An 11,210-nucleotide genomic window follows, 5' to 3' on the forward strand; every position below is an offset into this window, starting at 1 on the left:
TGTAGGTTGTAGTGGAGTCATGTAGTGGACTGTAGGTTGTAGTGTAGTCATGTAGTAGACTGTAGGTTGTAGTGTAGTCATGTAGTAGACTGTAGGTTGTAGTCTAGTCATGTAGTGGACTGTAGGTTGTAGTGTAGTCATGTAGTAGACTATAGGTTGTAGTGTAGTCATGTAGTGGACTGTAGGTTGCAGTGTAGTCATGTAGTGGACTGTAGGTTGTAGTGGAGTCATGTAGTGGACTGTAGGTTGTAGTGGAGTCATGTAGTGGACCGTACGTTACGGTGTAGTCATGTAGTGGACTGTAGGTTGTAGTCTAGTCATGTAGTAGACTGTAGTTTGTAGTGTAGTCATGTAGTAGACTGTAGGTTGTAGTGTAGTCATGTAGTAGACTGTAGGTTGTAGTGGAGTCATGTAGTAGACTGTAGGTTGTAGTGGAGTCATGTAGTGGACTGTAGGTTGTAGTGTAGTCATGTAGTGGACTGTAGGTTGTAGTTTAGTCATGTAGGGGACTGTAGGTTGTATTGTAGTCATGTAGTGGACTGTAGGTTGTAGTGTAGTCATGTAGTAGACTATAGGTTGTAGTGTAGTCATGTAGTGGACTGTAGGTTGTAGTGGAGTCATGTAGTGGACCGTACGTTACGGTGTAGTCATGTAGTGGACTGTAGGTTGTAGTCTAGTCATGTAGTGGACTGTAGGTTGTAGTGTAGTCATGTAGTAGACTATAGGTTGTAGTGTAGTCATGTAGTGGACTATAGGTTGTAGTGTAGTCATGTAGTGGACTGTAGGTTGTAGTCTAGTCACAGTGAGCCATGTAGCAGACTTTAGGCTATAGGTTGTAGTCTAGTCATGTAGTGGACTGTAGGTTGTAGTGTAGTCATGTAGTGGACTGTAGGTTGTAGTGTGGTCATGTAGCAGACTGTAGGTTACGGTGTAGTCATGTAGTGGACTGTTGGTTGTAGTGGAGTCATGTAGTGGACCGTACGTTACAGTGTAGTCATGTAGTGGACTGTAGGTTGTAGTCTAGTCATGTAGTGGACTGTAGGTTGTAGTGTAGTCATGTAGTAGACTATAGGTTGTAGTGTAGTCATGTAGTGGATGTAGGTTGTAGTGTAGTCATGTAGTGGACTCTAGGTTGTAGTGTAGTCATGTAGTGGACCGTAGATTGTAGTGTAGTCATGTAGCAGACTGTAGGTTACGGTGTAGTCATGTAGTTGACTGTAGGTTGTAGTGTAGTCATGTAGGAGACTAGGTTACGGTGTAGTCATGTAGTGGACTGTAGGTTGTAGTGTAGTCATGTAGTGGACCATAGGATACGGTGTAGTCATGTAGTGGACTGTAGGTTGTAGTGTAGTCATGTAGTAGACTGTAGGTTGTAGTGTAGTCATGTAGGGGACTGTTGGTTGTAGTGTAGTCATGTAGTGGACCGTAGGTTACGGTGTAGTCATGTAGTGGACTGTAGGTTGTAGTGTAGTCATGTAGTAGACTGTAGGTTGTAGTGTAGTCATGTAGTGGACTGTAGTTTGTAGTGTAGTCATGTAGTAGACTGTAGGTTGGAGTGTAGTTATGTAGTAGACTAGGTTGTAGTGTAGTCATGTAGGAGACTAGGTTACGGTGTAGTCATGTAGTGGACTGTAGGTTGTAGTGTAGTCATGTAGTAGACTGTTGGTTGTAGTGTAGTCATGTAGTAGACTGTTGGTTGTAGTGTAGTCATGTAGTATACTGTAGGTTGGAGTGTAGTTATGTAGTAGACTAGGTTGTAGTGTAGTCATGTAGTGGACTGTAGGTTGTAGTGTAGTTATGTAGTAGACTAGGTTGTAGTGTAGTTATGTAGTGGACTGTAGGTTGTAGTGGAGTCATGTAGCGGACCGTAGGTTACGGTGTAGTCATGTAGTGGACTGTAGGTTGTAGTGTAGTCATGTAGTGGACTGTAGGTTGTAGTGTAGTCATGTAGTGGACTGTAGGTTGTAGTGTAGTCATGTAGTGGACTGTAGGTTGTAGTGGAGTCATGTAGTGGACCGTAGGTTACGGTGTAGTCATGTAGTAGACTCTAGGTTGTAGTGTAGTCATGTAGTGGACTGTAGGTTGCAGTGTAGTCATGTAGTGGACTGTAGGTTGTAGTGTAGTCATGTAGTGGACTGTAGGTTGTAGTGCAGTCATGTAGTGGACCGTACGTTACGGTGTAGTCATGTAGTGGACTGTAGGTTGCAGTGTAGTCATGTAGTGGACTGTAGGTTGTAGTTTAGTCATGTAGTGGACTGTAGGTTGTAGTGGAGTCATGTAGTGGACTGTAGGTTGTAGTGTAGTCATGTAGTAGACTTTAGGTTGTAGTGTAGTCATTTAGAAGACTAGGGTGTAGTGTAGTCATGTAGTGGACTGTAGTTTGTAGTGTAGTCATGTAGTAGACTGTAGTTTGTAGTGTAGTCATGTAGTAGACTGTAGGTTGTAGTGTAGTCATGTAGTAGACTGTAGGTTGTAGTGGAGTCATGTAGTGGACTGTAGGTTGTAGTGTAGTCATTTAGTAGACTAGGTTGTAGTGTAGTCATGTAGTGGACTGTAGGTTGTAGTCTAGTCATGTAGTGGACTGTAGGTTACGGTGTAGTCATGTAGTAGACTGTAGGTTGTAGTGTAGTCATGTAGTGGACTGTAGTTTGTAGTGTAGTCATGTAGTGGACTGTAGGTTGTAGTCTAGTCATGTAGTGGACTGTAGGTTGTAGTGTAGTCATGTAGTGGACTGTAGGTTGTAGTCTAGTCATGTAGTGGACTGTAGGTTGTAGTGTAGTCATGTAGTGGACTGTAGGTTGTAGTCTAGTCATGTAGTGGACTGTAGGTTGTAGTGTAGTCATGTAGTGGACTGTAGGTTGTAGACTAGTCATGTAGTGGACTGTAGGTTGCAGTGTAGTCATGTAGTGGACTGTAGGTTGTAGTGTAGTCATGTAGTGGACTGTAGGTTGTAGTGCAGTCATGTAGTAGACCGTACGTTACGGTGTAGTCATGTAGTGGACTGTAGGTTGTAGTCTAGTCATGTAGTGGACTGTAGGTTGTAGTGTAGTCATGTAGTGGACTGTAGGTTGTAGTGCAGTCATGTAGTGGACTGTAGTTTGTAGTGTAGTCATGTAGTGGACTGTAGGTTGTAGTGGAGTCATGTAGTGGACTGTAGGTTGTAGTGTAGTCATGTAGTGGACTGTAGGTTGTAGTGTAGTCATGTAGTGGACTGTAGGTTGTAGTGGAGTCATGTAGTGGACTGTAGTTTGTAGTGTAGTCATGTAGTGGACTGTACGTTGTAGTGTAGTCATGTAGTGGACTGTAGGTTTCAGCGTAGTCATGTAGTGGACTGTAGGTTGTAGTGGAGTCATGTAGTGGACTGTAGGTTGTAGTGTAGTCATTTAGTAGACTAGGGTGTAGTGTAGTCATGTAGTGGACTGTAGTTTGTAGTGTAGTCATGTAGTAGACTGTAGTTTGTAGTGTAGTCATGTAGTAGACTGTAGGTTGTAGTGTAGTCATGTAGTAGACTGTAGGTTGTAGTGGAGTCATGTAGTGGACTGTAGGTTGTAGTGTAGTCATGTAGTAGACTAGGTTGTAGTGTAGTCATGTAGTGGACTGTAGGTTGTAGTCTAGTCATGTAGTGGACTGTAGGTTGTAGTGTAGTCATGTAGTGGACTGTAGGTTGTAGTCTTGTCATGTAGTGGACTGTAGGTTGTAGTGTAGTCATGTAGTGGACTGTAGGTTGTAGTGTAGTCATGTAGTGGACTGTAGGTTGTAGTGTAGTCATGTAGTGGACTGTAGGTTGTAGTGTAGTCATGTAGTGGACTGTAGGTTGTAGTGTAGTCATGTAGTGGACTGTAGGTTGTAGTGTAGTCATGTAGTAGACTGTAGGTTGTAGTGTAGTCATTTAGTAGACTAGGTTGTAGTGTAGTCATTTAGTAGACTAGGTTGTAGTGTAGTCATTTAGTAGACTAGGTTGTAGTGTAGTCATGTAGTGGACTGTAGGTTGTAGTATAGTCATGTAGTGGACTGTAGGTTACGGTGTAGTCATGTAGTAGACTGTAGGTTGTAGTGTAGTCATTTAGTAGACTAGGTTGTAGTGTAGTCATTTAGTAGACTAGGTTGTAGTGTAGTCATGTAGTGGACTGTAGGTTGTAGTCTAGTCATGTAGTGGACTGTAGGTTACGGTGTAGTCATGTAGTAGACTGTAGGTTGTAGTGTAGTCATGTAGTGGACTGTAGTTTGTAGTGTAGTCATGTAGTGGACTGTAGGTTGTAGTCTAGTCATGTAGTGGACTGTAGGTTGTAGTGTAGTCATGTAGTGGACTGTAGGTTGTAGTATAGTCATGTAGTGGACTGTAGGTTGTAGTGTAGTCATGTAGTAGACTGTAGGTTGTAGTGGAGTCATGTAGTAGACTGTAGGTTGTAGTGGAGTCATGTAGTAGACTTTAGGTTGTAGTGTAGTCATTTAGTAGACTAGGTTGTAGTGTAGTCATGTATTAGACTAGGTTACGGTGTAGTCATGTAGTGGACTGTAGGTTGTAGTGTAGTCATGTAGTAGACTGTAGGTTGTAGTGTAGTCATGTAGTAGACTAGGTTGTAGTGTAGTCATGTAGTGGACTGTAGTTTGTAGTGTAGTCATGTAGTAGACTGTAGGTTGTAGTGGAGTCATGTAGTGGACTGTAGGCTCTAGGTTGTTGTCTAGTCATTATACTGTGTAATGCTGCCTACTGTGTGTGAGGATTCAGAATAGCATAGCTTCCTGATAGGTTGGGTTTTTTAGGATGCCCAATTCTCATTTGTCACTAATTGGTCTTTCAACAATAAGATCAGATATTTTTCCATTATTGGTATTTTGACCAATCAGATCGTTTGCCACTAGTTGGTCTGCCTGTGTTAACGCAGCCTTAATGCCCCACAGTTTGTACCAAGAGGTTTCTATCTTGATGGCGCAAGAGGAAGTGCACTTGTAGAGTAACCACAACCTCCACATCTTGTAGAAGACCAGAGTGAAAGAAGTAGTAGTCTAACAATCACCAAGACAACCTGTGAAAAATGTACGCCATCTTTTACCGCACAACATGAAATATATTCTACAGGAGCACTGATGTGGAGACAAGGTTGTCATTAAACAGTGCTCACACACCCCCACACAGACGGTTGTGCACATGCACCGCACACACACTGAAACACATGCACGCATGCACAAATACAAACAAAAATGATTTAACCACCAAAGCAAGTGATGCAATTTTTGTATCTATAAATTCCTAGGATTGCTGACAGTGAGGGAGAGCCCATAAGAGCATTAGTCCAATTCTCATGCATGTCTATTAGAGATCACAGTGAGTAATGTCTCCCAACAAATCTGGGATCAGGGGTGCTCAGGCGCCCCTGCTCCAGCGAGGTCATTTCCTGTCTAGCCCTTCACATGAATTTTTCTCTCAGTCTGTCAGACTCTGATGGGAGGAAGCTCTCTTTCTCCCTCTCATTCTCTCCATCTCTCTTTCTCTGTATGCACGAGTGTGCGCTTGTGTGTTTGTGTACATGTGTGTGTGTGCCTGTGTGTTCTAGGACTGAGAAGGAGATGAGAGGAAGCATTTATAAGGCCAGAACTCTGTCTGAGCCCAGATTCAGCCCTGGTTCATCCTTTATCAACCTTGCGTACATTTCTTACTAAATTCTGGCACACGTGGATATTCTAGGATTTGTGTGCGCCACAAATGATTGGGATTTATCAAACTGTCACATGCAACATATACACATGTTTACATTGATAAATCAGAGCAACATTGTATTTGTACCTACAACCAATATAAAAAGACAAAGCCATCCATCACATGACACCATTCATTCCTATGTGAAGATTCGAAAACGCATTGAAGCCAAATGAAGTTGTTTAAGATGGCGTCTTATGGAGACTGAACATGCGCAGTTTGAGCTACTCCAGGAAGTACAGCTGCAGGCTAGCTCTTTTTTCCCTCCCATTGAGTAACTCAAGTTGAAGGCCGACCAAGTACTGCAGGCTGCCATTAGGGACTAAATTATCCTTATAACTTCTGACAACAGCGCCTTCCATTCACATTTTATGGTAACAAAAAAATATATATATATTTGATGCATGTTTTGGTGACGTTGGAACCGGGCCATCATGGTTCCTAAAAGAAAGCTCAATGGCAAATTTGATCACATTTTTATAAAGTTGTGGGCAGAACATTGCAGCAGCTTTTCCAAACTAAATATAGTGCACACTGGCCGTGCATGTTGTAAAATGTATTATTCTTTCAAACAGTTTAAAAGAAAATGCTACAGCCCACACTTCTATGTAAAGTATGAACTGTTGTTCAATATTTTGTTTATCAATACATGAAAATGTGTTTCTATCTCCTGCTTTGGCATAGGCCCTGAAATGAAATAGGCCAGGCTACGCACACTTTCCTGTCAAGTTCAAAATTGATGCAGACCAATCTCTTTGGGAAAACAGGCACACACAAGGTTTGGAGTATTGTTGTGTGAACTCACCTTTGATAAATGACCCTGGATCAGTGGGGGGACACACTGTCCGTAGTGCTGAGCTATTAACCCACATTTTGTTTTTTGGGGTTATTAAACAACTAATTGACCAATGTTGGTTCAATTACTTGAATTGCATTTAGTTCAGTTTTTTGTGAGCCCAATGCACCACTTCTCTAGAGAGAAATCAAATCATTCACAAATGTTTTGGGCAACTGAATGTTCACTATTCTGGGCTTTGGAATTTCCATTAAAAAGCTAAAGAAGTATTTTTATGTCATTATATTTAATAATGCATTTAATGTGATTATTTTTAAATAATCGAGCGGAAACTGAAGCGACCCATAAAAGCACTAATTGCTCAGCACTAACTGTCAGCGAAGTTTCACGAGTTACGCTAATAGAATAAGATATTTCACTGTCATTAAATGAGTGTAGAAAAGCTCTTTGCAATGCAGTTAGTCAATGTTAGTTATGAGGCAGTGGAGGCTGGTGGGAGGAGCTATAGGAGGACAGGCTCATTGTAAAGACTGGAATGGAATAAATGGAATGGTATCGAACACTTCAAAGATATGGAAACTACGTGTACAACTCTGTTCTATTCCAGCCATTACAACGAGCCCGTCCTCCTATAGCTCCTCCCACCAGCCTCCACTTGAGGGTAGTGTTAATGTGCCAACTAACAGTGTGGGCCATATAGTTTACACAGTTTAGTAAAGTTCAGTGAGGTATTAATGAAATATTGGTGTAGAAGAACTTGAAGGAGGAGAGGAAGAGTAGAATAGTTAAGTCACACATGGCCTGGAGAGAGAAATGGGTTTTCCTGCTGTCTGAGAGCTGGAGAGAGGGAGAGTTTAGATAAAAAATAGGGAGAGACGAGAGATAAAAAGAATAAACAGATATTCAGTGAAGGGTGCTGGAGAGAGGGGGAAGGAGAGGGGTCGAAAGACAGAATAAACATATTATAGACAGAGATAGAGAGGGAAAGAAAGAGGGGGAGAGAGAAAAAAGATAAACAGATATTCAGGGCAGAGAGCTGGAGAAAAGGGGAAGGAGAGGAAAGAATAGACAAACATTACACAGAAATAGAGAGAGGTAGAGAAAGAGAGGGAGAAGGAGTGAAAGAGAGAGAGAGAGAAGAGACAGATGTACTTGTAGATAGAGCCTCTAGTCAGTGAGCTATAGTCTTCTGATGCTGACCCAATTCCAGACTCTCACAAAGAGGTCCATTCAGGACCCCGGACAGGGTTGTCTGTCAGTGTGCCTGAGCACAAAGGTGGACACAGTCTGGTTTCATCAGCCCTTCTCTCTCATCACTCCTCTCTTCCCCACAGCCTTGGACTGTCCAGTCAGCACCACACAATTTACATTTCCCCCTCAACACACAGAGAGAGGCCTCATTCTGTCAGAGAGAGAGAGGGAGGACTCATTCTGTCAGAGACAGAGAGAGAGAGAGAGAGAGAGGCCTCATTATGTCAGAGATTGAGAGAGAGAGGCCTCATTCTGTCAGAGAGAGAGAGAGAGAGAGAGAGAGAGAGAGAGAGAGAGAGGCCTCATTCTGTCAGAGAGAGAGCGAGATAGCGAGAGAGAGAGAGAGAGAGAGAGAGAGAGAGAGAGGCCTCATTCTGTCAGAGAGACAGCGAGAGAGAGAGGCCTCATTCTGTCAGAGAGAGAGAAAGAGAGAGAGAGAGAGCGGCCTCATTCTGTCAGAGAGAGAGAAAGAGAGAGAGAGAGAGAGAAAGAGAGAGAGAGAGAGAGAGAGCAAGAGAGAGAGAGAGAGAGAAAGAGAGGCCTAATTCTGTCAGAGTGAGAGTGAGAGAGAGGGAGGCCTCATTCTATCAGAGAGAGAGAGAGAGAGAGAGAGAGGCCTCATTCTATCGGAGAGAGAGAGAGAGAGAGAGAGGCCTCATTCTGTCAGAGAGAGAGAGAGAGAGAGAGAGATACCTCATTCTGTCAGAGAGAGAGAGAGAGAGAGAGAGAGAGAGAGAGGCCTCATTCTGTCAGAGAGAGAGAGAGAGAGAGAGAGAGAGGCCTCATTCTGTCAGAGAGAGAGATATAATAACTCTTGCTCTAGTCATGCTCAACATGAGCTCCTGATATATTTCTTTGTTTTTAGAATGAGATAAACACTCTAATCGAAAAAGAATTCCAGACAAGAAGTGATGAACAACAACTCTATTAATTCAGAATAGAAAAAAAGTAACTTTGCACCTCAAGTTTAAGAAGTTTTGACTCCAGCTAGCTACACAACAAAGACCTAGCCAGCAGCTAGGTCAGAAGAAACGAGCTAGAACAAACCTAGCAAGGGGAGTTAAAACAACTACATCAAACGACCAAACTGAGTGAGTAAACCAAAAAGGAGCACAGACTAACTTTAAACATATCTTCTGTTTTTTTGTGTGAGGATTTGTCACTCTTTTTGCTGGTTTTTAAACTAAATACGCGCTAGCTAGCAACAGCAGCAGACGAACAAATCGGTTGCCATGGCAACAGGGCAGCAGAACAGCACCGTAGCAGAGCCCACAGGCACCATGTCCCCACTCCCCCTTAGCGCAGAATCCATTCTCTACCCTAAAAGAGGTCAAAAATGACACAACGAGGAAAGCTTTTAAACAGAAACTACTAAAGGGGAGGCCAGAAACCCTTTTCGCAGACCACTACAAAAACAGTGACATGAGTAATCTCATCTTCCTCACTGACCAGCCAAATGCATGGTGCTCAGCAGTCTGCTCTCACTACCCATCCATAAAGAAGAGGGAATCTGTAATGGGTGGAAGCTGAAAATCAAAGAGACAGACGACCCTGACAGCACCATGATAACAATCAACCTCTACAAGACTGGGACTCTCATGGTGCAAGGTAATATTAGGCTGTTTGAAACAGACTTTCAGACCATTAAGGAGAGAGCAGAGAGAGAGAAGGACACCACCAGTGACATGCCCTCCCACAAGACAAACTCCACCAGCACAACCCTCAACCCTACTCTCCCCACCCAAAAAGGCACATCCAGCACCTCTCTTCCCACCATAGTGGAGGACACGCCCCAGGAGGAGAGCGACCCCCTCAGTGCAGAGCAAGCTCAGGCCCTCCTCACCACCATGGCTGCCATGAGGAATGAGTTCACCAAACTGGAGGTGGAGGTGGTCCTGCTGAGGTAGAGCGTGAGCAAACAGCAACCAGACAATCACACCTTAGAGGAGCTCCTAACCAAGGTGAGGACAGAGCAGGACAGCAGCCTTGCAACACAGCTGAAAGAGGTTCAGCAAGAGAGAGACGGACTCAAGAGAGAGCTGGCTGATCTAACAAAGGAGGTGAGAGAGCTCCAAAAAGACAGGCATAACAGTAATAACGATCTGACCACACTAAGAGAGGAGCTGCAGGAGAGAAAGAGAACAGAGGACAGGCTGCAGGAGCAGCTAGAACACCACTATGACCTGCCCTCACACAGCAGAGGAGCCCAGATCAACCAGCCAGGCTTCCCCAACCCAGAGAACAGCCTCCCACTGACAGCGGCACCTGCACAGACCAGCCACACCCCAGCTCCAACACCCACCAGCCCCCCCTCTACCCCCTCCAGTCCAGAAGAAACACTGGCTAACATCGTCCTGTTGATGGACTCAAATGGGAAGTTTGTTCAGGAGAAGAAACTTTTCCCTAGGTGTGGTGTGGTGTGGTGCCCAACAACGCAGTGTGCCATGGAGCTGCTTGATAAGGCCCATCTCGGGTCGCCAAGCCACATAATCATGCATACCGGAAGCAACGACCTGCGTGCTCAGCAGGAGAGGGTGGCGACTTCACTACGGGGAGTGATTGAGAAGGCCTCTGCAATCTTCCCCAACTCAAGAATCGTGGTGTCAACCCTTCTACAGAGGAAGGACTTCCACCCTGCCACAATCCAAAGAATAAACGTCAGCCTCTCACAGGACTGTGCCCTGCGACCCAATGTACACCTGGCCCACCATCCCACCCTCGATCTGGACTGTCTCTATGACCATGTTCACTTGTACAGGGAGACAGTCCCCATCCTTGCCAAGACACTCAAGGACGTTGCTTTAAACCGCAGTCCGACCTCTCCACCCAGGAACAGTCCTCAATCTCCACCCCGCCAAGATCACAGAGACAACACCCCGGACCAGCACCCTGGAACCCCCAGCCACGACCACAGAACCACCAACCTCAATGCCCACCACAGCCAGCTTCAGAGCCACCCAGACGAGGCCTCCCCCCCTCTGCTTTTGGACTGAAGAGCAGAAACCCAGACTTCCTGAAAGAAATCGCTGATGTTGATATTGTAGCAGTACAGGAATCATGGTGCAGAGGTGTTTCCACTGGCTGTCCACTAGGTTATAGGGAGATAATCATACCATCCACTAAATTAAAAGGAATCTAACAGGGCAGAGACTCAGGGGGAATGCTAATATGGTATAAATCTGAACTAATTCATTCAATCGAATTGATCAAAACAGGAGAATTCTTTATATGGTTAAAAATCAACAAGGAGGCTATCTTGACAGATAAAAACGTCTTCCTCTGTGCCACATACATTGCCCCCTCAGAGTCACCCTACTTCAATGAAGAGAGTTTCTCCATTCTAGAGGGGGAAATTAGTCACTTTCAGGCCCAAGGCAACGTACTGGTCTGTGGAGGCCTGAATGCTAGAACAGCAGAAGAACAAGACACTATTAACAGTCATGGGGATAAACACCTACCAGGAAG

At 44.3% G+C, this 11,210-nt stretch overlaps 1 pseudogene; it reads left to right on the plus strand.

The window, feature by feature from the left end:
• The first annotated feature begins 8,977 nt into the window (after nt 1–8,977).
• On the plus strand, nt 8,978–10,884 carry LOC149970214 (uncharacterized; annotated as a pseudogene).
• The last annotated feature ends 326 nt before the right edge of the window (nt 10,885–11,210 follow it).

Source organism: Oncorhynchus mykiss, chromosome 30, assembly GCF_057628025.1.
Source record: "Oncorhynchus mykiss isolate SJ-2025 chromosome 30, ASM5762802v1, whole genome shotgun sequence".
NCBI classification, from domain to species: Eukaryota; Metazoa; Chordata; class Actinopteri; order Salmoniformes; family Salmonidae; genus Oncorhynchus; species Oncorhynchus mykiss.